This window comes from Triturus cristatus, chromosome 5_1, assembly GCF_964204655.1.
Source record: "Triturus cristatus chromosome 5_1, aTriCri1.1, whole genome shotgun sequence".
In the NCBI taxonomy this organism is placed as follows: domain Eukaryota; kingdom Metazoa; phylum Chordata; class Amphibia; order Caudata; family Salamandridae; genus Triturus; species Triturus cristatus.
Window position 1 is genome coordinate 353,102,541 of NC_140587.1, and position 27,622 is coordinate 353,130,162.

Consider the following 27,622-nt stretch of genomic DNA (forward strand, 5'->3'; position numbering starts at 1 on the left):
TGAAAAATGAGACAAAAACAGGGAAGACGCTCAGAAAAAATAAGGGTAAGGACAGAGAGAGCAATAAAAAACTTGTCAAAAGTGCTCAGAAAAGCAGTAGAAAAGGAAAAGAAGAAGGAAAAAATCGAGGAAAAAGCTAAAGAAAGCACTAAAAAAAATAGGAAAGAAGCAGGGCAGTGCAGCACCACAGGAGAGCTAGGCCTGGGGAAATGTCATGCACAAATAATTAGAAATACCTGGTCAACATGGTTATTCTCCAACATGCTGATTGAAATGCTACTGCATACAGTGTCACCTGATCGGTAGGATGAATGTTACATCCAGGTAACAAACACCAGGGAGCCATTGGCAACGGGACCGGGGATCAGAAGCCAGTTCACACCATCTGGGCAAATGACACCAGAGTGCTGCTTGCAGAATGGGGCAAAGCCTTTATCTTATTAATTTATCACCTTTAAAATATCAGAGGAGAAAGTTCACAAAATTGGGACAATTTTGCCAACATCGCTCCACAGTCAATATTAGCTAACAGAATCAACTATAGGGATCTGGATTGGTAAAGAGTGTGTAAATGTGTGGTTTTTACATATTTTCTCATCTTTTTTTGCTGCGGAAGCACTTGTAGTGGTGCATGAGTGGTATGTGATACAAACTGACCACCAGCAACTAGAGTAATATTACTGCACCATATCATGATGATATAATTGAGACATGCAATTCCACGGCCACCTTGATTTGCTTTTATTCATGGTGTAATGTTCAATAAGAAAAAGAAAAGTATGTGCTAGATTAGCAAATAGCTGGAATTAGCTCATACTAGGTACAACCTGGCTCTTAAAAAACTAAGTGACTTTACTTCTGTGTTCCCTAACTTTGAAGATGATCAAAAATAAAAGTACAGCTTCAGAAATCCATTTGATTTGCCTTCATTATAGGGTGAGTGTGAAATGTCTAAAGCATACTGTTGAACACTGATCCAAGCAAAGACAGAATTGGTAAAACAGATAGAATAGCGAAATTGGGTTATAATACAGAACCTCCTTACAAATATATGTCATTGAAGAAACAGAAGGCAGTTCATGTAAGTTTTATGACTCCAGACTCTTGGCCTGACTTAGATCTCAGTGGAACCCGTCCCGCAATCGCAAATCCGTCCGATTCTCCATCTGCTCTGTTTTTATGCTGTCGGGTTAATGGACGACAGTCCGTCTGAGTGCTGCCAACTCCGCCAGTTTTTTCTACCCGCACCGACAGCACCATAGGCAACAGCAGTTTTCAGAGGGAGTACAGCCATTAATTCTGCCAAGCCAATCATGATGTGCCTTCCTGCTGACTTAACTGTGGTAGGTAAACCTCCACACCTGAGTTGGTGGTTCCGAAGCAATATAAGGGAGAAATGTACCTTTTTTCTTTTTACACTTCCTTTTCCATCATGGACCCAATTGTCCATGATGAAATGAACCCCATGTAGTCCAGAACTGAAGATAGACTTCTTTTTTCCATTTTACTTTTTGAATTGCCTGTTTACATTAGCTCCTTACTGTTAGAAATGGGGGTCTCTAGTTGGCAATGGCTGGCCACTGTCCAAGTAGGGACCCTTCTTCCTAAGTCAGAGTAAGCAGCCTACACCCTTTGACAACCCCTGCTCAACCCTGTGGTAACGTAGCACGAGCAGCTAGGCTTATCTCAGAGGCAGTGTGTGAAGCATTTATGACCATACACAGTAATATAATGAGGAACACTACAAATGGACACCACTCAAGTAGTTATGAAAAATAGGTATTTTTATATAGACTTAATCACAAGACCAATAACAGTAAAAATCCACAATACTATAAAAATATAATTACTTTGGAAATGCTGCAAGGAAAAATAGTTCAGGATGCACAAAATGATGTTTAGTTCAAGGCAGGGGTCTCTGCGACCCTTTTTCTCACAAAGTATCTGGTTCCTGGAGCAAAGCAACAAAAATGTCGCTGCGGAGTTGTAGCGAGAAATTTCCTCACGCTAACCAGCGATGCGTTGAATCCTTACCGCGAGGGAGGATGATGCGCTGGGTTGCGGGCAGGACAAAGCGACAAACTTCCTCACGCTAAGCCGGTGATGCGATGAAATCCTTGCCGCGAAGGGAGGATGAGGCACCGAGCCTGTTGCGTGTGCGATCTTGCTGCGTTGACAAAGATGGCGCTCCGCGAGGGAGCGACGATCCGGATTCGATGCGGGGAAAATGGCGAACGCTCGGCGTCCGCGCTGCGATGATCCTGTGGCGATGATTTCAGATAGCGGGCGTTTTCAGGCCCGCAGACAGGTGCTGCGACGATCTTCGGATAGCGGGCGTTTTCAGGCCCGCAGACAGGTGCTGCGACGATCTTCGGGGTTAGTGAACGCTCGGTGACAGCGGAGCGGCGATTTTTCTCACGCTCACCAGCTGCAGCGGCTCGCTAACGGAGGTTAGCGACGATTTTCAGCGCTCTCTTCTCAGCAGTAGAAATAGAGGTCCTGGAACATACAGGAGCCTCACCTGCAGATAGTAATCCTCGCTGGGAGGAAACAGGAGGCTGATGGTGGAGTCTGATGTGCCTGAGACTCCAGCAGGAGGCTAGCTCTCTTCTAGCCCTTGGGTAATTGCTGTAGCAAAAGAAAAAGAAAAGTCCAATCAAAGTTCTTTTCCTCTTCTTGAAGTCCAGTAGTAGCAGCTGCAGGCCAGTCCCAGAAACAGCACACAAGGCACAAGGACAGCCCTTCTCTTGCAGATTCCTGTAGCCACACGGACAGAGGTTCTTCTTGTTATCCAGGAGCAATACCAATTGTAGGGGTTTGTGCACAAATATTTATACCCCCAAAGTCTTTGTTCTTAGGGGTCCCAAGCCTCTGAACCCAGCCAGAACCAGTTTTGCCCAGCCCTGGAGCACTTTGTTGATCAGGCTGCATCCTTCCTTTCAGAAAGAGGGGGTCTGCCTCAGACGCACAGTGGGAGGTGGAGCCAGCTTTCACCTTGCCAGGCACAGCCCTATTCAAGTGCAGGAGCTACCCCTCCCCTCACACCTAGGCAGGTCGCTCTATTCAACCCAGGTCTGACTCAGCCTGCCCTGTCCCTCCAAAACCAGACAGCCAATACACATAATAGCAGAGCAACTGGAAGGCTTAGGCAAGAAAGTACCTATACTCTAAAAGTGGTAGTTTCAAACACAGAATATAAAAATAACCTTCACTAAAAGATGTATTTAAATTTTCTGAGCTCAGGCATACTAGATTCGTTTTTCTACCATGTTCTGTGGGTCAGTTAGGACTATAGGATGTAATAGCCCAGACCTCCCATTCTGGCCTATGGAGAACAGGTAGCCTTACAGTAGTGTAAAACGAAATTGGGTGTAATTCACTACTAGGACATGCTACATACAACAGGGCATGTCCTACCTTACACATACAATGCGCCCTATCATAAGGGGGGCTTACATGATGCCAAGGGAAGGTTTAGGGGCTGGGAAGCGGGTGCACTTCACAGCCAAGATGGCAGTTCTGGACTGCACGCAGACACTGCAGTGGCAGGTCTGAGACACACTTTACAAGCTGCTTCTGTGGGTGGCACAAACCAGTGCTGCAGGCCCACCAGCAGCATTCGGTTTACCAGCCTTGGGCACACACCGGCCACGCTACTAGGGACTAACAGGTAAACTGAATAAGCCAATCATGGATGTACCAATTCATATGTCATCTTTACAAAGGGAGCATTCGCGCTGTGGCACTGATTGGCAGCGGCACAGCGCCCAGAGCATCTATAACCAGCAAAAACAGAGGAGACACAGCGAAAAAAGGAAGGGAGACTCACGCCAATGGTGCCAGGTCTAACACTTACTTATGCATTTTTTAATCACACTTACAAGCAATATTTAAGTAATATGTAATGTATATGCATGTGTAATGTGGTCCTTAAAGAAATTTAAAGAATTGCACCTGTATTTCTTTTTATTTCCAAATCTGTTGCTAGTTGCTTTCATGAAAATGGCCACCAACACAAAAAATGACATTAATCCAAAATTCTAAATGTGTCCCTACAAGTGTGATTAATATTTTTTCATAAATTATCAAATTATACACATATGCATTACATATTTTTGAAATATTTTAAAATTAGTAAAATGTAGAAATCGCTCTATACAAGGCAAAACATTTGTTTTTCAATAAATGTAAAAAATGCTAGACTTAAAACATCCTGTATATTTATGAATGTCACATTTCCCCTTCTCTAGTGCATCTTTTGCATATTAAAATGTTTTAATTTACTCTTACATTGTTTTAAGGTGCAATGCATGTGTTTATTTTTTTATCACTCACATAACATAACACATAACTTGTGCATTTATGAAGCGCAGGGCATCTTGGCACTGACTAACAGATGCTATTGTTACCCAACATGATGGTACTCATTTTGTGGACCTCAGAAGGATGAAAGGCTGAGTGGACCTTCCGGGATTTGAACCTGTGACCATGAGGTCAAACACACCTGTCTTAACACTTTTAAAAAAAGAAAGAAACATTGTTTTTTGTTGTTGTGAGTGTCCTTTATCATGATGAATGCTTGCACCAAAATGAATATGTACATTACAATGTTTTCACTGTACAAATATGTTGTTTTAAGAAGCTTTTTTCTTTACTGTCATAAATGTAAGTAAGAATATGTATCTCACATCTTCATCATGAATACTATTAACAATCAGTGACTTGTAAATAAATAATAAATGGCAGAAAAAAATTTGTATTAATAAATGAGATACTTCTATCAAATATTTAATTAAAATAAAAATTATGAAGGGAGGGCGTACATGATGCACAGCAACAAGCTGTGGGATTGTTGCCTAGAACTTGCCTCCTAAACAGACTGCCAAAGGGTAACCTCTTCAGGAAGGGGCACTTAGTGGTCATAGAGTAGACATCACAATGATTTTTCTTGGGAGAGATGGGTTTAGGTTTGACAGGGTTAGTGTTAGGTAAGAAGTAAATTCAGGAGGAGGAGTACAAGCAGGAGGGATGGTAGAGAATTGGGTTTGGGAGGTAGCGGGAGCTGGAGTGGGTGATGTGTGTGTTTCTGTTTGATTTGCAGTTGCATGTGGGTCTGGTGTATATTGTGTATGTTTGAATGTGTGTGGTTTGCCTGGTGTCTGGTATTCTTGTGAGTGCGCATGTACAGGTTTGGTGGGTGTTGTTTTGCATGTAGGTGTGCTTGTGTGTGAGTGTGTTGGTTTGGATGAGTGTGCTGTTGAGATAGTTGGTGTGGTTGTAGTGCTTGTGGGTGTGGTGGTGCTTGTGGTGCTTGTGGGTGTGCTGCTGGTTGTGGGTGTGGTGTGGTTGTGGTGCTTGTGGGTGTGCAGGTGGTTGTGGGTATAGTGCTAGTGGATAGATAGATAATTATTTTATTTTATTAAGTTATGTAAAACCATCACAAAAAAAACATTCTAGTCAAAACTGATAAAACAGAGAAAAACTTCTGAAATCTTATCCAATCCATACAGTTGGCAGCACTAGACTCACCAATAAGCCTGATCCACTAAAGTGCAAGGTGTGATGTTGTCCACATGTGGTTAAGAGGTCCCGTTAAATAAGGAGAGGATAACTCAATCCGTACAGGAAAAAAATTGTTAGACTTTAAGAGTTCTGTAAAGAGCAAATGATCAGTATAATAATTGTTGTAGGTAAAGTGCAACATGTAGTGCCCACAGGAAGTGTCTCTACAGCTTCTCCAGTGACTAAGAAGTAATTTTGACCTTCAATTGGATGAAGTGCCCCAGAAGACTACTAATGGAAAGCCATTTTAGTTGTGGTCTGCACATCAATTTCTTTTTGTGGTGCAGGCTGAGCAGATGCTGCCCCCAGTGAATAAACTTTGTCAAATGACAATAAGTATTATAAAATGAAGCAAGTAACACTGCAACCAATCTAAAACTGCCATAAAAGTTTATGATTTAGATAAAATTGGGTGCTGATGCGACTTCATAAAAAATCCATTTTAGAAGATTGAAAGTCAAGGAATAAAACGGGGATCAGCTAAAATGGGTGATTAAGAACTCTAACTGATACAATATGCATTCTCCAGTGGTAGATTCAGTAACTTCAGTGTTTCTCTGAGGATTTTCACGTATGTAACTGATAGCTGCGGGTCGTACCTCTCAGGCAAACAGTGATTACCGTGGTGTATTATCTGTTGTTGAGTTTCCAGAACGACAGTTTCAGCCAGTAGCCTCTTACATTTTTCAGGATTAGGTACACGCATATTACATGGGATAGACTTTCCTTCTTGTAATTGCATAAGGATGGGGTGGCAAGTGCATGGGATTTGTGATAGTGATGTGAAGAGGGAATGTAGTGCGCATATATACATCATCAGTCAGTATTTACAACCTATCCAGCCAGATGACTGGCCTAAACACATATGACAAATCATAAAATAATTGATGCAGATATCAAATCCCATGCAATTGCCACCCCATCCTTTGTGCACCTGTTTTTTTCAAAAATGTGTTTAAAACATGAAATATATTGTGCTTTAGGAATTGATTACCTCCTGTTTTGTGATGAAATAAAATCACAATCTTTTCAAAGGAATTTTTATGTTTTTTTATGTGGTTTGACTGTTCTCCACTGTGACAATAATTCTTGTACCCCTTTGATGGAGGACTCAGCCGGCAAGAAGAATTCATTATGGTCCTGCCAGAATGAAAGTGTCATCTGCCAAGTTTCCTGAAGGCACATTATATCCTTTTTGCTGATTTCTTCCATTGCAAGGTTGTCATTCAAGAGAGAATTGGAGCCTCGTATATTTCACAAGCACATTTGCAGATCAGGGTTACGTTTTTTTCATCGGCATCATGAAGAATCATATTCTTTTGATTCTCTCTTGTGAAAGATGAGCTTCAGTGGGAACTTGTCAGCCAGCAGACTTTTATGTTAGCTGTTTGATCCTTTGAGATTGTAATTGGGTCTGCTAGAGATCGAAGAAATGGAGTTCCCTTGGAGCCACATAGTACTGAGTCACGCTGGTGATGGGGCCGATTTGTTGCTAGCAGACAAGAATATTTTGGGTTCGAAGTTTTTCTTATCATTATTCCCCAATCTGCCAGAATCTTATAGTGGGACTGTAACTGACTGACTTTTTGTTTCTGAATTGTACGACTGTGGCTTCATTTGAGCTTTCTTTTTTATCAGGGATAAACATAACGTAGATCAGATCTTTAGAGTCAAGTGACCCAAATTCTCTGGTAGTTGTGACAGTAATTTAGGTAGGTTGCTCCTATTCAGAATGTCTTCCTGGGCACAAAAGATATCTTGGGTGGAATATAAGAATCTCCTCCAGACTCTTGGACTTTTGTGGTGGTGGATTTGCCAAAGGTATTCCTAGGCTGAGGTTCAATTCAGCAGGATTTGTATTAGTGGTGCCTGGATGTAGGCAGAAGAATTCCAGCGGAATGAGTCTGGCCTGTCCAACCAGCCTGGGGCCAGGCGAGTATATAACTCATTGGGGATGTTCGCTATGTTTGTAATCATTGAGTGGGGAGAGATTACCAATGATTTGTTTGTAAGTGAGTTTGTGAAGATGCCCTGGCTTTGTCTGTTTTGCAACCCACAAACTAAATGAAGTGGACAGAGTTGCTGGGCAGCCATAGGGATAGTATCTCTTTCAAGTTCAGTTGGTTGAGGCAAAATGTCCTCAGTCTGGGCCCCTGTGGTCATTGTTTCTTTTGGAGCACTAATGGGAAAAGCTGGAACTAGCAGGGATATGTTATCTTTATCTTGAGGACTTTGTCGGTTATGGGAAGCTGAGAGAATAGGTTTGGATACAACTTTTTTAGCTGGATCAAGTGGTTGAATTGGGATATCCACAGTCTGTGCCGCAATAGTCTTTCTTTCTTTTGTAATGTTTGAGGCTTGAGAGCCAACCGTGATGGTTCTCCCAGTAGTTGCTTTCTCGTTTGTTGGATTGCCAGGAAGAGACATTTGTTCTGATTCCAAAGACAATTGAGAATCGCTGTGCAGGGTGCTGTCCTGATCATGCATAAGATCTCTCATGGGGGTTGCAGTTTTTCCCTTGGGGTTTTGAAAAATAGCGTATCGCTCTACCTTTACTTTGCGTTTTTGTTGCTTGTTTAATTTATTTTAGACACTTTTTATTCTTCTTTGTGAGCTTACTTGGAGAAAAATATTCTCATGTGAGATTGCTTGAGTTTTGAAAAGTGTTGTCTACTAAGCTAACTTCCTGTGGCATAATTGGCACAGTTTTTTCTGGGACTAAGTTCACTGCCATATCATCAGGGACATGTTCTGGCTCCTTAGCTCATAAGGTAGTAAGCATCAATGAGAGAGTGATTTCCTAATGATTTCCTAGAAAAGCTCTTGATTTATTTGTCTTATTACTTGCTTGGTATTCTGTGAATAGATGCAACATGATTCCTGGGAAAGATGAGATTTTTTCAAGGAGTAACGAACAATAGCACAGCTCAAAAGGCTTGACCGACCTGCTGCTGGGCTTTCGTTATAAGTGAATTTAGATTGTCTATTCGAAACTTGTTTTTTTTTTTACATTATCCACCATTGATTGTAGTATTGAAATATGTCAGTGTGCTGTCTTTAACTGCCAACCAGTTCTGTAACTGGCGATTTGCAGTTGTCGTACTTGGTCCTCTTTTGGGAATTTGCATTTTGGCAGGGATTTCCTGCATTATGTTTCTGAGCCTGTGTGACATTATTTTCTTCACTGTGAGTGGATGAACTGGTGTCCGTAGGACATATTCTGGCCATCTAACGCAAACAATTTAGATTCATTAAGTCTATTGCTAGTGGGAAAGCCATATGGTTCCATTGCCTTCAGGAGAGATTCATCTAGAGTTCCTCTAACTTTTCTACATTTGTGGGATGAGCTCTGTGAGGTTTTAGCATCGTGACAAGCTTACTTGTATTACTTATGTGAGGCTTCATAAGTTTGTCTTGTGCCACATTGAGGAAACTCTCTGGCCATGTCTCGGTGCCCGGAGGCACGGATTATTTAAAAGATCATAGTCTGTGTTGTCGTTAAGTAAGCTTTGTCATCGGTGCAGTCGGGTTCCCCCAAACTGACACCTCCTGTTAAGGCACCCCCTGGGAATGCTGCCAATATTGTCATATCTGGGAATGGAGGCCATGGTGCAATTGTTGAAGTGCTCTCTCACACTGACCTTGTTTCCTAGGGGCATGTAGATGAGCTCTGTATCTGATAAAATGGGGCTGTGCAGCTGATTGCTACTGCTAGCCCCGATGGCTAGCAGTGAGTGGGGGTGGAGTCTCCATAGTTTGATTTCTTTTGAAAAACTGTCTCCAAGCCTTGTTTATGAGTTGGAAGATCTCCTCTTTTTCTTTTACCAGGGTTTGCTCTCATCCCTCTTTGTCTTGTTGCTCTGGTTATGCAGGATTTCAATAGTTGTGAACTCCTTGTGCGTATTTCCGAGGCCCAAATACAGTTCCAATCCCCAAACTCCCTGAGGGGACTAGCTTCAAAACAGGTTGTGTGAAATTCTGTGATGGGTGTCAAAAGGGAGCCATTCTTCAATGTCAGCTCCTAGCTGAATATTCCTCTGGAGCTAAACGTTATGATGAACGATACCTGGTGCCATCACACCCCCTGTGATGGTGAGCCATTGTGTGATGGGGGAGGGAAACGAGCATGCTCGAAGTTTTTTCCAGAGTTCACACTTGCTGCAAGTGGAACACCACACCAAACCCTGCCCAAAGCCCGTGCAACCAGTGGCCAGGGTTGAATGCTGTCAACATGCTACTTTGCTACCTACTTGCTACCTACTTTACTCTTCCCCTTATTATCAAGGAGCCAGAGGAGAAAAGACCAAAAAAAGGGTACAGCTATGGAGTATGAAGTAGCTGTGAAGCTAGTAAGCAGGACATGAAGCAGGCTATGTGATGGTATGCAAACATAAGTAAGTTAGCCAGGAAGCACCAAGCACTCACAGGCAGAACACAGGCACACAAGTACGAACTTCCTGGTTCTTAGATCTTAGTACCCAACTTCTATGCTTCGATTGTACATTGGTTTGTAAGTTGACTCCAGGTGAAGCTCTAGAATTGGTTGCTGTATTTTTCTGGTGTTTTTTCCTGGCTGTGCTCCTTTAGAAATTCTGTAGTATGTAATATTATTATTGATCCCCCCCCCAGGGGGGCCGGCAGCAGGGAACAGTGAGCATGGGATGCGGGCCCTCTGATGGGGCAAGCCACATCGGCCTAAAGCCTGCTGCTTCTGCTCTAAAAAGGAAGTACTGCGGCACTAACCTTACCTGCCTCCTACGTCATTGTAAAAAAAATGTAAATTTGATACTTGTATAGCGCACTACTCACCCGCAAGTGTCTCAAGGCGCTTGTACGAATACCGCTGTGGAACCCATCCTGGCTTTCCCTGTGAGGCGTCCACTCCTGGGCACCCCCAAGGTGGAGGCCAGGCATCCTTAGCGTTGTGGGGGCTGTTGTGGAGATTAAGCAAGCTATTGCCCAGAGTTGCAGAGTGGGACTCCATGATTGGAATAGGCACCGAGGCGAGAATTATCAGGTCCATGGAATTTTTGAGCCCAAGACCCGCCGAGGCGGGAAATTGAACCCTGGTCCCGGGCTAGACCTCTGCATCAGGGTCTGCCGCTCTAATCATTGAGCCACACTTCACCAGTCATTGCTGCTTACTATGGACCAAGTTCAGCTAAAACTTGGTGGTCATGGCGGTCACAGCTCTGACCGGGCACACAGGAGGGGAGTACCTGGGGCTGGCTGTTGCATGAGCACAGAGGTGAGGGCTCAATGTCTGTTATCTGCTTGCCGGGGGTCTGCCGCTGGGACTACCACATCCACTTCCCCGTCTCACTCCATGGAGCTGAAGTTGAGCATGTGACGTGGTTGTGTGTGTGGTGGTTATTGTGGATATGGTGGTGGTTGTGGTACCTGTGGGTTTAGTGTAATTAGAATTTGTACATTGTTGTGGGTGTTTGTGTTTTTTTGTGTGTTTATGTGTGTTTGTTGAAGTGGGTGCCTAAAAAGAAGAGAATTCGCTTGGATTAGGGCTAGGAATTAAGATTTGGGATGAGGAAGGGATTAGAGTTGGGGCAGAAGGTCGGGTGGGTTGGGAGGCTGCAGTAAGTGAGGAGTCCAGGATTTGGGATGAGGAAGGGATTAGAGTTGGGGCACAAGGTTGGGTGGGTTGGGAGGCTGCGGTCAGTGAGGAGTCTGATTTTGCAGGACATTGCACTATTAACGGCATCCAGGCATGCAACCATTTGTTGCATTTGGCAACTAAGGCACTAGATACAATACATAAAAATAGGTCTAGAGCCTCCTCACTCAGTGCAGGTGGGGGGGGCAGGGACTCAGCTGTCTGTGGTGAAGGAGACCCCAGCCCTTTTAAGGGGCCGGGTTTGGACAACTGGGGGAGAGCATGAGGAAGGGTGGAGATGTGTGTCTCGGTGGTGGACATGGTTTATGGTGGTACTGTTCCTGTAGAGTCTGCCACCACTAGGGGCTGTCCACATGTGGAATCCTCCGATGATGATGATGGGCTGGAGGCCTCCACTCCAGTCCCCTCACCCTCCGTGTCACTGTGTCCATCAGTGTCCAGGGTCTAGCCACCCAAAACAGTGCCATCTGCTGCCCCACCTACGTGGCCAAGGTCCCCTTTGCCTGTTCCTGAAGATGCTGTAAAGACATAATCAATAGTTTCATTGTATCTTAGTAAATAGAACTGATAATTAAGTTTTTCTCTTAAAACATGTTTCAAGTTTTCTTATTTCACCTGCATAAAGGATTTTAAACTTTGGTTTAAGATTTATCATTATCCCATGCATGTAGGGGACATCTTCAGAATCCATTCTGCAACAGTTTTGAAAGTTCCAAATATTGCTCACATCTTATTAGTAATCATTTCCTTGAACCATTTTCAAATCTCTCCGGAAACTTTAGCACCCCTGAATGGTTCTAATTGGTGATTTTAAATAGTGAACATATGTCACAAAAATAAAATTATGAATTAATGTGTCCTAATATATACTGAAATGTTGTCCCGATTTTTGTATAAACTAAAAGCCTGTTTCTTTTGTTTGGCATTTGACAATTGTACCTCTTACTTGAAGCAACTTAAGTATTTTTCTAATGTTAAAAATTATTTATGGATTCAGTACTTGAGCTGCCTATTGATATATTACACTCTTTGTAATTACTCATGCTGTTGAAGAAATTCAGAAAATATTTTCAGACGACTTCTACAGCATAAGTAAATATATAGGGCTTGATCTATTTCTAATCTACTTCTGTACAGAGAAAAAATATTTTATACATTTGACTCCAAAATATCTTAAGTCGTTTTCAGTTTGTTTTACAATTGTGTGCTTTCATTTTAGGCAGACATTGGTACAAAAGTACAGTAAACATTAAATACACTAATTTAGATTTATTTTTAAAATAAAAAACATGCTAATCACAATATGAAAATATGCTTAACTGATTGCATTTCTAAGATATTCTAATGAGTCATTTATTGTGCCTGATTTGTAGTTTTCCACATGGGATACTCCAACATATATGTAATGGAAAATTCTATATGCAAAAGTCCCCTTAACTTATCTTTTTTATTCATCTGCTTATAAGAAAGGACATACATATTATGTTTTTGGTATGAGTTACTCTGTCACCAAAGTGTTCACATTCCTGTCTGTTTTTTTCAAAAACGTTTTCCTATCAAATTCATTTTTCTAAAAACAGACTGGCTTACGCACATTTGTGAAAGAGTAAGACATCAGGCAAATCTGTCACTTTTATCATAAATTGAAGCGTATTTTTTTAACTTATGTATTTTTAATTCAATTTGTGTTACCATTTATTCTTATGTTTCTAGTCATTTGGTCTCACATGCTCACTATTGTCTGTGTATAATGCCACTCATCGATGCGACATTTAAAACATCCACTGTGTCATAAATGCTTTTTATGCTATGTAACTTGTAATAGGGCTAATGTAACATCCTTCACAATTGTGACGGAGCATCACACCTGACCAAATCATAAATTGTGGCCTAATTGGTACAACTGTCCCTTATAGCATCAAAGAAACTCATATAATTTGTTTTAGGCAGGCTTGTGTCTGCTCAAAACAGTCCTTTGGTAGTGATCAAAAATATAGTGGTATCATTTTCCTCAAATGAATATGCAAAATACATCATCATCCATGTTGTGCTAATTTTTCTTCTTGTTCGTTGGACATGTGTCAACCTTTATGTTGATGCCAGAATTTGTTGTTGTAACAAAAATAGGTATTTAACATGACAAACTCAAAAAAGTTTTGCCCCCTTGATGCTGCTGTAGGGCTCTCAACTGCCCATTAAGGTAGGGAAAGGCCACCGCAAGTATACAGGCCACTAGGAGTGACAGGGTGCGGCGCACATGCTTTAAATTTTGGGACGACTGGCTGAACTGGACTGCAGCTGACTGTTTGGTCCAGCGTCGTATGTCCTCCCTTCGCTTTCAGCAGTGAATGTTGCACCACTTGTAGACACCCAAGGCTCATGCCTCCATCACTATGGTCTTATTTTGAAGAGCACTGACCTGTATGGATACAAAAAAAGAAAAGAAAAATGTTTTGGGACTTTTTGTTTGTAATGATGTAACACAATTTTGAGAAACCAATCACAATCAGTTTAAAAAAAGTTATTACAGCCTATTTTTTTATTGTAATAAAAAATGTTTTTACATTTGTAGAAGCCTGTTGAGTACTTTGCTCACCTGCTCATCTGACCCAGTCTCCTGACGATGCTGAATTTGCCGCTGATGTTCTGCTGGCAATGTCTGCGCTTCCTTTGCTGCTACTGGGCCGAGTGCTGTGTCGGCATGCAGACAAGCGTGGGCGCCTAGCCACTGTGCTCCAGCCTCGCCCAAGGGCCTTGGAAGTTGAAAGGGCCACGAGGGTGCGGCGGAGATGCTAGAGATGCTGGTGCCTGGGAACACACACCCCAGCTGATACCCAGATAGGCTATAAGACTGCTGTGGAAATGCTACAAAGATTCTGCAGAGATGTGCCTTAAACATAAATCATCAAACATTGCAAAACTGCTTTCATGCATTATTGGACTGCCCAGCTGAGGAGATGAGACATGGTGGTGGGGAAAGAGGAGTGCCCGGTGCCTGTGTGCTCCTTTGAATCAGCAGAGGACGGTGGCGCCAGGGTGTGCAACTGAGTCAGCTCCTAGCAGGGAGCCGCAGAAAGCTCAGCATGTGTCAGGGCAGCCGTGCCGCTGGGTCACTGCTGGAAAAACTGAGAATAAAATTAAAGATACTAGGTGCAGACGGAAGACTGGAACCCCGACCCATAACAGGAAACTAAAGGGAACAGAGGACCTTGACCTTGCCAGGTAGGTCGATCCCCCCATGCTGCAGCTCCACCAGCGCTTGTGTGCCACCCGTGCCCAGTGTCCGCTGTGTCCAGCTTTTGCTTCTGTTTCTTGTGTGCCTGCCCATTTAGATTGTTCCACTGTGTGCCCATTTTTCCCTTTTTTCCCTCTGTGCCCTCTCGCTCGCAGTTCCCTTTTCTTTTCTGTACCCTTCTCGCTCACATTTTCCTGCCACTGCTGCCCCTGCGGCCCCGCCCCCCGCGCCATTCGCTAACCCCTGCCACCCGCCTCCCACCTCCCAGCTGCTCCTCCCTCCCTCCTCCCCTTAAATGGCGGCCGGTGTGCGGTGAGGAGAGCGACCCTTGACCTTGCCAGGTAGGTCGCTCCCCTCCGCTGTAGCTCCACCAGTGCTTGTGTGCCCCCCGTGCCCAGTGTCCGCTGTGCCCAGCTTTTGCTTCTGTTTCCTGTGTGCCTGCCCATTTAGATTTTTCCACTGTGTGCCCATTTTCCCTTTTTTCCTCTGTGCCCTCTCGCTCGCAGTTCCCTTTTCTTTTCTGTACCCTTCTCACTCGCATTTTCCCGCCGCTGCTGCCCCTGCAGCGCCGTCCACCCCGCGCCCATTCGCTAACACCTGCCACCCGCCTTCCGCCTCCCTTCGTCTGCTGGAACTGCAGCTTCTCCTGCCTCGAAGGCGCCGAGACACCCACCACGACGGAACCCAACCAGCTCAGATGCATCCTGATCAACACCCGCTCCGCACACAAACACGCCGTCGAGCTCTGGGACCTACTCGACACCGCATCCCCAGATGTCCCCTTCCTGACCGAGACCTGGATGAACGAAGCCTTCTCCCCAGACATCGCCATAGCCATCCCCGAAGGGTACAAGATCACCTGCAGACACCACACCAACGGAGCCGGAGGAGGAATCGCCATCAGCCACAAGAAGACCATCAGGGTCTCAACAAACACCAACCACACTCTCAACACCACCGAACACATGCACTTCCAGATCCACACGGACACCAAGACCACCCTAAGAGGCACCCTTGTCTACAGACCGCCCGGAACCCGACCACAATTCTGCGACTCCATCGCCGACTTCATCTGCTCGCACACGCTGACCTCCACCGACTACATCCTCCTCGGAGACCTAAACTATCATCTGGGGAACAACAACGACAGCAACTCCTCCACCCTGATCGACAACCTCGCCAACCTCGGACTAAAACAGCTCGTCACGACACCGACCCACATCGCAGGTCACACGCTTGATGCCATCTTCTCCTCAAGCCCCCATGTCGCCTTCAGCCACGCATCCGAACTCACCTGGACAGACCACCACTGCATCCACTTCACCTTCCGAAAACTCCTCACACACCACCACACCCTACAGATCCCCCGCCGCTGCTGGGGCAAAGTCACTGAAGAACAACTACAGACAAACCTCGCACTCAACCCACCGACCAACCCCACCAACCCCGACGATGGCACATGCATCCTCAGATGCTGGATGCACGACTGCGACAACACCTTAGCCCCACTGAAAAAGCCAACCAACAGAGACACCAGCAAGAGAGACAGCTGGTTCACCCCGGAACTCCTAGCATCAAAGCGCACCTGCTGGAAATTTGAGAACAATTGGCACAGCGAAAAGACGCCGGACAACCGTGCGGCCCACAAAGACGCCATCCGCAACCACCACCACCTCATCAGGATCGCCACAAGGACCTCCTTTAAAGACCGCCTCGACAACAACGCACACAACAGCAAGGAGCTCTTCAACATTGGGAAGGAACTCTCCAACCCCAGCTCCAGCGCCAACAACATTCTACCTTCGCAAGCCCTGTGCGACTCCCTTGCCTCCTTCCTTCACCGAAAGATCACCGACATCCATGACAGCTTCAACCCTCGGATGAACCCCACAGGCCTAGCCACGCCAGATCCCCCGCACCCCATCGACCACGACTCCCTGACAACCTGGGCCAACGTGAGCATCGAGGAAACAATCAAGACCATGGGCACAATCCACTCCGGCACCCAGTCTGACCCTCTTCCACACCACATCTTCAACAAAGCCAGCAGCTCCATCGCACCCCACCTGCGCAATGTCATCAACCTCTTTATGCTACGTTCCCTGAGAGCTGGAAGCACGCCGAGATCAACGCCCTACTGAAGAAACCCAAGGCGGATCCGAGTGACCTCAAGAACTTCCGGCCTATCTCCCTGCTTCTGTTCCCAGCAAAGGTCATCGAGAAGATAGCTAACATCCAGCTCAGCCATCACCTCGAAGACAACAGCATCCTGGACCCCTCCCAATCAGGATTCGGCAGCAACCACAGCACCGAAACCGCCCTCATCGCCGCCACAGATGACATCAGGATCCTACTTGACAACGGCGAGACTGAGGCCTTCATTCTCCTGGACCTCTCCACCGCCTTCGACACCGTCTGCCACCGCACACTACGCATGCGCCTCCACGACGCAGGGATCCGAGACAAGGCCCTGGACTGGACCACCTCCTTCCTCTATGGGAGAACTCAGAGAGTCCGCCTCCCCCCGTTCCCGTCCGAGGCCTCCAAGATCATCTGCGGCGTCCCCCAGGGATCCTCCCTCAGCCCGATGCTGTCCAATATCTACATGGCACCACTCGCACGCATCTCCCGACAGCACGACCTCAACATAATCTCCTACGCCGACGACACGCAACTGATCCTCTCCCTCACCAAGGCCCCCTCACTGCCAAATCCAACCTCCACCAGGGAATGAAGGCTGTCGCCGACTGGATGGAGGAAAGCCGACTTAAGCTGAACTCAGACAAGACGGAGATCTTCATCCTCGGGTCCAACCGCTCAGCATGGGACGACTCCTGGTGGCCCGCATCACTGGGGACACCCCCAGCTCCTACCACGCACGCACGCAACCTGGGAGTCATCCTCGACTCGAAACTCACCATGACCAAACAAGTCAACGCAGTCTCCTCTAACTGCTTCAACACCCTCCGCCTGCTCCGCAAGATCTACAGATGGAACCCGACAGACACGAGGAAAACAGTCACACAGGCTCTAGTCAGAAGCAGACTCGACTACGGAAACGCCCTCTACGCCGGAGCCCCGACCAAGCTCATCAACAGACTACAAAGAATCCAGAACGCCTCTGCACGCCTGATCCTCGACATCCCGAGCCGCAACCATATCACCCCCCACCTGAGGAACCTGCACTGGCTCCCCGTCGACAAAAGAATCTCCTGATCCATGCACACAAGGCACTCAACAAAACCGGCCCAGCCTACCTCAACAGTCGACTCTCCTTCTACGTACCCAACAGGAAACTCCGCTCCGCTGACCTCGCCCTGGCCACGGTCCCGCGCATCTGCAGAACCACCTCCGGAGGCAGGTCCTTCTCCCACCGCGCCGCCAAGACCTGGAACACCCTCCCCCTCAACCTACGACAAACCGAAGACCTGCTGACCTTCAAGAAACGACTCAAGACCTGGCTTTTTGACCAGTAGCAGCAGCACCCACCCCCCCCACCCGTCTGCGCCTTGAAACCCTTGCGGGTATGTAGTGCGCTTTATGAATTAACTGATTGATTGATTGATTGATTGATTGATTGATTGAGAGGAGAATAGATCAACCACTACAGTGGCAGCAACTGGCTGAACAGGACTTAGATTCAGCTGGTGAGCAGAGGCAAGTAACAGGAGGGTGTTTTGAAAGAAAAACAAACAAGGAAAAGGAAAAAGCACTTATAGACTGTCTAGATAAACTGAGCAGAGTGGTTGAAAAAAAGACTGGTGTGAAAAGCAAGGGACGTAAGTTAGCAAAATGCTATTAGCAGTTATCTACAAAGCGGGTTGACGAGCCAAAGAAAGAAAGATTTGGCACCAGGGAAAGCCAAATTAATTAAGGGACAAAATATTCACATAAATTGAACATCACTGCAGAGCAGGGAGAGGAGATAAAAGAAATTTAGAATAAGAAGGAAGGAAATAAAAGTCTCTTTGGAGAGGTAAGCAGAGGGTTGAGATGCATAAATCAGAAAAAGATTGCCTCATACTAAAACCTCCAGCAAAATGAAGCAGTAATTAACTGATTCTCATTTATGCGAGGAAAAGCAATCAATATCTGCCAGTTTTGCATCAAATGACTCAGAGTGATGGTATTCAAGATATTACTACATATCAAATATACGCGATCTACTCGAAGAACCAAGATTGTCTTCGTCACCTCTCTCTTCTCCCCCTTCAAAATTCAAGACACAGAAGAGGAGGAGAGGAGTGTAGACAGTGAACAAGGCAGGATGGGGCCCGGAAACCCTGTAGGAGTACAGCAAGGAATGAATGCAAGAATGGAACTGCCCCCCATTTTAGTGAACAACACTGTGGAAGGATTAATATCGAAACTCAAGATTACAGCAACACAATGTGCCTCATATCTGAAAGTAATGCTGATTCTTCAAAAAACTCCTCAAGGCCTGCTGAAGGTCTTAGTGATGAACAATGAAAGTCTAATAGCCCAAAAAGAAAAACTGTAAACGATTGTGGGGGAAATGAAACAAATTAAGGGCAATATGCCATCTATAGTTAAACCAGTTATAGGAGAAAAAACTCAGAGGAAGGTTTACCCCTGCAGGGGGGTAGTAGAATATGTCCCCCTGCAGAATGAAAAACTGAGTATATTTATATCTCCCTATCCCTTGTAATGAAACAGGGCAAAGCAAAGAGATATAAGCAATATATACCAAGAATGAGTAGATTGGGGAGAGGGGTTAGGAAGTGGTTGAATATAAAACAGCAGAAAAAAGGAGATTGTAACCATACAAAGAGGGAATAATGGTTAAGGAAAGACTCCCCAAAAAGTTCAGAAAACAAATTTTCTGGCATTGGGAATGGATATTAAAAACTTAAGAATACGGAGAGGAACATTTCAAAGTACAGCAATGAAACCCAGAACACAACCTATGAGCAAGAATGAGTGTGATGACAGCAAGAGCAATCAGGGAGGAAGGAAAGGGAAAAAAGAGATTTTAAGGACCAAATGGGGAGAGAGGGAAGAGTATGGAACCATTAGGTGGGAGAAGGAGGGGCGAGGCTAGGGGGGGGGGGTCCCCAAGAAATAGAAAGCAGAAAGGAGAATGACCCATGGTTATACCTTGAACCAAGATACCAGACGAAAGGTGGAAGAAAGCAAGAAAATTAAACCCACTATATAGGACACAATTGCTTTTTTCCTTCACCAAATGTTTAAGCCTGAGGGATATCGGGACCGAAGATCTCAGACAAAAACAAAAGTTCTGTTGTACTCATGGTTGGTTAAGACAGCACTGACAAATGAAAAGCAGGAATTACTCAAAGAAGGAATTAGATTGGCCCAAAGTTCAGAAATGTCGGAAGGGAATAAATATGAGAAACCCTTCATGATTAATCCTGTGGGGTTGGGAATAAGACAGGTTAGACTGATCAAGCTGGGGTATGACGATAAGGATGATCTTCAAATCACCATAAGACCCCATTAAATAGATGAATTAAGGAAAGGACTAAATTCAGCAAATAGATATAAGGCCCTGTGTCCCCAGTACTTGGAATATTAGTGGCGATAGTAGAATATCAAAATTGGAAATCTTAAAAAAATTAATTAACCTCTTCGAGATTGTGTGTTTACAGGAAACTTGGCTGTAGACGAACCCCATTGCTCAAAGAGTATGTACAACTAGAAAAAAGATATTTGCATGCCCGCCTGTGGGCGAATAAGCTTGATATCCACTAAAATAGCAAAGAAGGTGGTCTCCCTGAAAGTCAAATGTAAATGGTTAGTGGCCAGCAGAGCTTCCCTTCTAGATCCCAACCCACAGCACAATGATATAGTCATGGTAAATGTTTATATGCATGGGGTAGAGATAAAGAGAATAAATTAGAACTGGAAAAGGTTAAAGAAGATATACAGGATATAACTGACTTACATCAGAGAGACGTGCTTATATTGACGTCAGACTTCAATCACACCTGTAAAGTTGACCCATGGTGCAAAGAGCTATTGTCTGCTTATAAGATAAATGCTGCCTGCTTTCCTAGGGGCAGACTCACGGTGCAAGATACAGTCCCAGGAAAATTTCTGGGCTCAATGGGCCTAGTTTGTATAAATGGAAGGATGGAGACAGATGGAGACAGATTGGCCAGCAAATCGTACATTTAAGATAGGCAAGCAATCATGCCCCATAGACTACACCTTTATCCATGCATGGAACTTTTAATTAGCCAGAGCCTTTGAGGTGGCAAGAGCTAAGGGAAGTGACCACTTTCCCCTAACACTCGAGATTGAAGGAGGCAATAAAAAAATCAAGAAATAAAGTCATCCCTTGGCAAATGGACTACTCCAGTTGGCTTAACACTTGCATGACAGAGGATTGTATGGGAAAATTGGAGGTCTTCCAGCAGAGCCAAACATTAGATGGCATCCCCATTACGAATAACGTAGGAGGTTTGAAAATTTAATTATCCAATTGGTCCAATGCCTAAGGGTCAGAATAACAGGGAACAGTTGCGAGGAACATAGAAAAAAGAGAAGCCAGAGTAAAGATAGGAATGGGTTTAATGAGGAATGGCGGAAATAACAATCGACTGCCTTCAGAAACTAAAGAAAACATATAAAATGGGAATTAGGAAATGAAAAGAATGCACAAAGAGGGATGTTGGGGAAGTCTATTGGAAGCAATAACAACAAAAAATATAAAAAGATTTTGGAAGTTAGCACAAGAAGGTTTTGGTAAGAAACAGGGCACTTTGAATTGTGTGTGTCAGAAGATGCTTGGAAGAGATATCTGAGAGAAATATATGGGGAAGGTGTACATCGAGCAAATCAGAAAGACACACGATGGAGAGAGGTGGAGAAGGATATTAGATCTCTGTTTACGGTATGTAATGATAGAAGAATTATAGCAAAGTTGGTGCTGACCCAAGCAGCTGTTCCAGATAACCTTCCGGCAGAGATTCTAAAGACCCGACTTGACTGGTGGGCAGAATTAGTTGCCCAAATGTTTATTGGCATTTGTAACTCACGGCAGATGCCCAAAACTTGGACAGGGGCAATTATCAGACCCATCCATAAATGGTGAGATATCACCCTCACAACAGAACAAGAAGGCATTCTAAACAAAGGCTTCAGCTATGTCCCCACTCCTCCTGTAGATATCTTCAAACTCCAATGTGAGATGGCGGAGTTCTGTAGAAAAATCAAGCTCAAAGCATTCTTCAAGGAACAAGAAGAACCAATGAGAGACGGCGACACCACCTTACACCGAAAGTCTAAATTTTGCCCCCTCAACCACCAGGTCCCAGAGGAGATTATGGCATTCGAGCAAGCTATCATGAGAGAAGTAGAAGGTCTCAAAAATCAAACGAAGAGACCATTTGTGAATGTATCCAGAGCTGAACAACTAGCTTTGGATACACTACGGAAAAATGGAGACCTGGTAATAAAACCTGCCGACAAAGGCGGAGCAATTGTACTGCTTAGTAAAGAAGGGTACGATCAACAATGCACGGATCTTTTATCTGACAGGAAGTTCTATGAGATCATCACAAAAGATCCTACAGAACGTCTACAAAGAACCATCACACTGATGGTTGACGAAGCGGAAATGAACAACTGGATCTCCAAAAGCGAAGCAGAGTTCCTGGTAGCCCGAACACCGAGGATGCCCTATTTTTATTCCCTTCCTAAGATTCATAAGGAACGAAGACCACCGCCGGGAAGACCAATTGTCTCTGGAATCGAATCTGTCCTGGAACCTTTGTCACAGTTTGCAGACCACTATCTAAAACCACTAGTACAACAGACACCTACCTATCTTAAGGACACAAAAGATCTCCTCAACCTCCTAAGAGACCAACAATTCACAGAAGGAAGAATGTTACTAGTTGGTTTAGACGTCGAGAGTCTGTACACCAGTCTCCCACAGAAGAAAACACTGGATACCCTTGAAGATTTACTGTTCAATCAGCAGTGGAATCACAAGACACCTAGACACTTCATTCTTGAATACTGTAGACTAGCACTTACCGAGAACTATTTTGAGTACAATAACACCATGTACCGACAATGCCATGGTACTTCCATGGGGAGTACCTTCGCGCCGAGCGTGGCCGGACTATACATGAGCGATTTCGAAGCAAACTTCGTACAGAGTCCCACTAACCCTTTTCTCAAACGGATCATCTTTTGGAAAAGGTATATCGATGATGTCCTGTTAATTTGGGAAGGTGACATGGGAACCCTCACCGATTTCCATCAGTGGCTAAACACCAGAAATGAGTGGCTGAAATTCACATATTCGGCAAGCCCAAACACACTCGACTTCCTGGATGTCACCATCTTTATTAACAACAATACCATCCAGACAAAGACTTTTTTCAAACCCACTGCTAAGAGCAGTTTACTTTCCTTTAACAGCTTCTACCCGCGTCCAATGAGGGAGAACCTTCCGTATGGACAGTTTCTTCGACTAAGACGCAACTGTAGCAATATCCAGGACTACAAAGAACAAGCGAAAGATCTTAGCGAGAAACTAAAGAACAGAGATTACCCTCTACGCACCTTCAAGAAATGTCAAAAGAGGGCTAGAAACCAACCGAGAGAGACCCTGATGGAAACAACTGTGAAAGAACCTATGAAAAATCTGGTCACTTGTGTCAGCACTTACAGTCCGGTGTCCAACGACGTTAAGAAAATCATCAACAAGAAGTGGAAGATCTTAACGTCAGGTGCTTTGAAATGGCCCAAACTAAGATTCTCAAACAAGAGAACCCGGAATTTAAAAGATATACTGGTACACACAAGACCCCCACCTAAACCAAGTTTAGAAACGACCCTAAGTCTCTGGAGTAATATACCAGTAACTGGCCATTACCCATGTGGCACATGTTCCGTCTGTCACCTCACTACGGCAACCAAAACCCTGCAACTATTGCCAGATCTACTATGGACAATCCGAACACATACCAATTGCAATACTACCCATGTGATCTATATGATTACATGCCCTTGCGAACTACGCTATATTGGGATGACTTGCCGCAGAGTCAAACAACGACTCTGCGAACACAGGAGCAATGTCAAATGTAAAAAAAGTACTACCAAAATGAGTAGCCATTATCTGGAGAAAGGACACACAATCAATCACCTCCAGTGGGTAATCTTGGAAACCCTTATTGTCAAAAATCACAATGCAGAAAATATTCTTTTTGAAAAAGAACAAAGATGGGTCCACCGATTATGTACTCATGTACATGGATTAAATGATAACATCCCATGGCTAAGCATAAACAAATAACAACTGTAGTGTAAGAATGACTCACGCACCACACCGTGGTAAAAGGATGCACCTGTTTATCGAAATGAGCCTTACTACAACACCGGAATCCATTATAACATCCCATGGCTAAGCATAAACAAACGACATCTGGGGTGTACAAATGAATCATGAACTACATCGTTGATAAAGAATGCACCCGCCTATGAAAATAAGCCATACAACAACACCAGAACTGACTTTTTACCACCCCCACTGATCAGGCTACATGAGCATCGTCACACTTTATCAACGATCTTGACCACATCCAGGTCGAGAAACGTAATGTTTTACTTTATACAGCTTCATGATATGTTTTCAAAAAATATACTCGGAATACAATTTTGCATCGTATCAAAACTTTATTGAGACATTAGCGGGGCAATATGAACAGTCCAGCCCGAATGATAACAGGAAATACTACATATTTCACATTCCAAATTTTGGAAACAACACTTTTTACCAGCAATGCCCTGTTGAAACAGAAGCAAGTAATAATTCTGTTCGCCCCTTTTTTCCGTTTCTCTGTTTATTCGTGTGATGGCCCTGCCTCTTTAAATTCTGACCCGGCTCTACTAGCATGCATACCGGGGAAAGAGAGGCGGCGGCAGAACCAGTCGTAAACTTCCCAGCGCAAGGTACCGGCTAATACACACACGAGGACGCCGACGAAGGAACGTAATGTATGGTCTTTTCTTAATACTTTATCTGCTCTTTCCCCCCTTTTTTCAAGAGCGGGGTTTAGCCTCCTGTACCCGACGGTTTCCTCAACTCGAGTAAACAAGGTACTCTTTTCCCTTTTATTATACCTCTTGACCGCTTGAAAAACACCCTTGTATGAGTCTGCGCACAGTTAAGGTCTCTGCAAAATAGCGTAAATACTAGCATAACGTTTTAAGCTTTAGAGCTGGATATATTATGATCTTATATCCCCTTTTGGTAAAAACTCCCCTCCCCTTTGTTAACTGTAGCGTAATATAGCGTATATAGACATTCACAACGCCACTGTATGTGTTCACATCAAGCGATATTCGCCATGCAGAATACTGTGTCTTTCATGTTTGTTACTAGTTTTTCACGCATTGAGTATGACATCACTCAATCAGAAATGTCAGCTTGTAACCAGCACGTCACACCTCGCTTTCACACCTAACGCAAATGGCCTCTGTATCATTTCATAAGAATGGATATTGGTTTGTGTTTCTGTTTTGTTGTTTTCTTCTTGCAATCTACTTCTAAAACAAAAAGAGGGCCATTTTGCCGTTACTCAATGTCATTGTCAATATGAGCCTGTGTATTAATTGACATTATTATAACTAGAGTATTGTCATTTTAACGTTGCAACAACGGCTGATGCTTTAAATTTTGAACATAGTTACAGCATACATCTTGACTGAAAACAGTCTTCATCTTCTTGCATTTTTCTCTCCCCTCCGTCCTTTTTTAGTTACCACTTTTCAACAGGTTCAAATTGAACTTATATGTGTTGGTTGGACAATCCAATCCACCATTCTCAAGGAGTTCCATGAATTTTAGGGTCCTCCACACTTACACTAGGTCCTGATAAAAGCCCACCTGACCCTTAGGGGCACAAGACAGGGCTGAAACATGTCGACCTCTCTTTTGGACATTTTCACATAGTGCACCAGACCCTAAAGCGTCTGTCTCTGCACGGAAAGCGTTTTTAACTAACTCGAACCCAGTTTTATTAAAATTATTGACTGGTTCTACGAGTTTTTTAACTTACACTTACTAGGATCACTTCACCACACACGGTTGTACACTCTCACTACTACGATCACTACTGAAAAAACCAGAGGCAAGAACCTCCGGGTGGAGGAAGCACACAGTAACCCAATGATGATGCTGTCACGTTGTTAAGCACAAGCGGATAACCGAACATACCGCTGCAATACCACCTGCGATAAACGTGATTGAGGGTTTCTTAACAGTCCACAAACTGTTGATGCTAACCTTGGTTCTTTCAGGACCAGTGATCCACTCTCAACTTGATATTTAGATATTTGTTAAAGAAGCTAAGTGGGTCGCAACCCCTTCTTTCTCCCTCCTTTTGATTAGTACATATTCTCAGCAGCGTGCAGCTGTGGGAGTTTTTTGTAAGTATTCACTTACAATCACACGTACCCTTTCTCCCAGGACAATAAAGTTCTCATTGAAAGGTTCTTCTGGAATCGCCATGGCCGAGAATCTAGGCCTGAGCTATTCTACTGACGAAATCAATGCAATTTTGTCACTTCCATCACTATTGCAAGACAAAGATTTAACACAAACTTTAGCCCAAACCACAGATTGGGAAGAACTATCTGGGTTGAAAAAAGAACAGGTACGCACTGCCATTCATGGGATCATAATGACTGAATATCTCCGCGCTAACGCGGCCCCAAGAGAACTCTGGGTGAACAATGCTCCGCGCATCTTCCTTCATGACTTGACTTTTCGTAAAGACTGGTCCTCGATCTCGTGGAAGTGTACGAGAGACTACCTTGTCTTGATCATAAAAACGGCTACCAGACTGACTGAAGAACTCACCATCAAGATCCAGGTGAGCGAAACTAAACTTAAGAACATGATGCATCTAACAATATATAAAAAAAGACTTGAGGAGATTAACAAAGAGATGAACGAGACCAGAGACTATATTACACAAAACAAAATCCAAAAGCTTGGAAAAGACCTAAAGAAATTCTCCATGGAAAGAATGCACCCTTACAGTGCTGATGACTATAAAATCCCAGAAGAGAACTATGATAACAATTCTAGCAACTCGAGTATAGGTTCCTCCTCCAATGGTTCAGACTGGGGTGGTGATGAGACCTACACACCCAGGAGAAATAGAGGACAATATAGACACCAGAATAGAAGGAGGTCTCACAATTGGTATAACCCTTTTTTCAGCGCCCCGCCACACCCAGCCTCTTTTCAGACATTCAATCCGAACTTTCAAGGCTGGAGTACCCACTTTTTCCCTGGCCCCCCACAGATGGGAATTCCACCACCACCAAATATGAGTCAAAACTACACACACAGACCTCCTTTTTTAGGGACAGGCCAGACCAACAACAGAGCAAAAAGAAAGGAAGTAACCTGGGAAGATCAACAGCGCCAAGTACACACCAGGAGCATGACCAATGCGAAACCAGGGACCAGCGCGACAACCTCGTCTTTAACCTAACCGATATCACCCTCAGAACAGAACAAGAAGGCATTCTAAACAAAGGCTTGAGCTATGTCCCCACTCCTCCTCTTCAAACTCCAATGTGAGATGGCGGAGTTCTGTAGAAAAATCAAGCTCAAAGCATTCTTCAAGGAACAAGAAGAACCAATGAGAGACGGCGACACCACCTTACACCGAAAGTCTAAATTTTGCCCCCTCAACCACCAGGTCACAGAGGAGATTATGGCATTCGAGCAAGCTATCATGAGAGAAGTAGAAGGTCTCAAAAATCAAACGAAGAGACCATTTGTGAATGTATCCAGAGCTGAACAACTAGCTTTGGATACACTACGGAAAAATGGAGACCTGGTAATAAAACCTGCCGACAAAGGCGGAGCAATTGTACTGCTTAGTAAAGAAGGGTACGATCAACAATGCACGGATCTTTTATCTGACAGGAAGTTCTATGAGATCATCACAAAAGATCCTACAGAACGTCTACAAAGAACCATCACACTGATGGTTGACGAAGCGGAAATGAACAACTGGATCTCCAAGAGCGAAGCAGAGTTCCTGGTAGCCCGAACACCGAGGATGCCCTATTTTTATTCCCTTCCTAAGATTCATAAGGAACGAAGACCACCACCGGGAAGACCAATTGTCTCTGGAATCGAATCTGTCCTGGAACCTTTGTCACAGTTTGCAGAC